The sequence below is a fragment of the Pteropus alecto genome, unplaced genomic scaffold (genome assembly GCF_000325575.1).
Source record: "Pteropus alecto unplaced genomic scaffold, ASM32557v1 scaffold63, whole genome shotgun sequence".
Taxonomy (NCBI): domain Eukaryota; kingdom Metazoa; phylum Chordata; class Mammalia; order Chiroptera; family Pteropodidae; genus Pteropus; species Pteropus alecto.
Window position 1 is genome coordinate 604,784 of NW_006434897.1, and position 2,247 is coordinate 607,030.

At 35.2% G+C, this 2,247-nt stretch overlaps 1 protein-coding gene across 1 annotated transcript in view; it reads right to left on the bottom strand.

The window, feature by feature from the left end:
* LOC102890879 (ATP-binding cassette sub-family G member 2) overlaps positions 1 to 2,247 on the bottom strand; it is a 59,886-nt gene that overhangs the window by 56,573 nt on the left and 1,066 nt on the right. The window lies entirely within an intron of this gene.

The following is a 2,247-nucleotide window of genomic DNA, read 5'->3' on the forward strand; positions in this document are numbered from 1 at the left end:
ATTTCCTTAGTTCACATCATGGAACCCTACACCATTTTTTTACAACTTCCAATAAGTAAAATTTATTTCAGACTAAAATGCCAATATTTTTTAGTGTTGAAATCAAATTCATTTAAATAAATATGGGAGCAGCAATTTTGCTTTACCCACCACTACCCACCCCTGTTTAAACAACCACTACACTTCTAACTTTCAATGCTACAATTCTCAGAATATTTCTCTATAAATAAGCGAATTATATAGCTAAAAAATTAGATATCCACTTTCTAACAATCGCCCAGTGAAGTAGGATATCTGCTTCAAAAAACTATGGAGTGGGAGGACTAAAATCCCTACGGAGGAGGGATTTTAAAGGGGAGGATGATGAAAATGTGATGGTTGCACAACTGTACACTTCATATTATCTGTGAATTATATCTCATAAAACTGTTGTAAAAAAAAAAAAAAAAACTATGAGGCCAAAGACATCTAGATACATCTAGATAGATTGGTTCACACCCTGGAGAAAACTGGACCCTTAATTTTTAAAGGATACACTTCAGTTTCCTACAGACCTATACATCTTATATCCTATAGAGAGGATGGCCATTCAGGTTCATTAATTTTTACTAATGATCTCAATCCTACCCTATGACCCCAGTAAGCAACACAGAATAAACCTTCCCACTTGATATATTCTTGTACTGTTGGCAAACATCTACCAAAAACTCTTTTTTTTTTCATTTTTAATTTATTTTTATATATGAGAAACAAGTTATTAGTTATTAAAAGTAAGAGGCACATTTATAAATACATTACCTTCAGGATGAAAGAGGCATCGTCCAAACCAACTTCTACCAGTGCATCAATTAATGCCCCTAGACCTGTGCTACCCAATTCAGTAGCCACATGTGCCTACTGAGCATTTGCGATGTAGACAATCATATTAAGATATGTTGTATAAGTAGGACACAGACCAGATTTCAAAGACTTAATATTAATACAAGAAGATAAAATATCTCAATAATTCTACATTGATTGCATATTGAAATTATGTCTTTAATATGTTGTTTACATAGACAGATAGATAGATATAGGTAGCGTTTTGCAGTTTCTGAACAATACTAAGCTATATGGTCTCACTGGATCCTCACAACTTGGGCAGTTATTCTATTTTACAGAAGAGCCAGCAAGCTAGTATTGACATACCAGGACCAGATCCTAGGTCTTTTAGACTATTACAGAGTGACGACTCCACTGGCCAAACACTTAGGTAAGAAGATCACTTGAACAGTATTTACTAATAACAGGATCATAATGGGGATGCCTTTTCATCCCCAGTAATGGGGTGGGTAAGAATACTAAGTGTTCTCAGCACACTTATCACTCTGTATTGTGTCTGAAAACTCTTGACAGAAAGATATAAAGGATTTGAAGAATGTCAGGTCCACTTATCCCACTAGAAAATCTACATTTATCCTTAAAGAAGCCCCAAGCCATTAAATGACATGCTGTGACTATATGTGTGACTATAGGGTCTTAGCAAGCAAAAAGTATTTTTCATAAATAGAGTAAGAAAAATTACAACTACAGCAAGCAGTCCTAGAAAATGCACCATTGCATGTACTATCAGATGGGTACACAAGATGCTCTCCCACTGCCTTGGTTCAGGCTCTTCTACATCCTTCTGTGCCACAAGATAGTTCCCTCAGAAATAAATGCCAGGAAAAGCTTCTCTAAGGAGCTGGTATGTTTTCCCCCTTTATCTGCATTGAATTGTAAGTCTAATATGATTTTGGTATTTTCAATTGACCTGTACTCACTCTGGGCTACTTCAATAAAATACAGATCCCTTCCATCCAAACTTACATGTTCTCTGGTCTCATAAAGAAATTGTGATCCAGAGAGATGAAGTGACTTCATCCAAGGTAGAAAATGAAGAAATGACAGTTTATTAGACCCACGTTAGGTCTGGGCCTCCTACATCTATCAACTCATGCATTCTGTTCTTGTCTCTGCATGCCTTTATAATGAGCTGCTGTATGAACATGTAAAGAAAATATGAAAAAAATTATCAGGCTAGATCAAAAAAAAAAAGGAAGAGAAAGAAAGAAAAGAAAGGTCCTATGGTCAGTCCATGTCCTTTCTAACGTGCCCCCCCAACAGTAACTCAACTATCAGTTGTATTTTATTTTCCGTTTTTAACGCTTATGTTTGCCTCAACTGCTTCATGGATATTAATAAAATATATATTAAAAAAATAAAAAA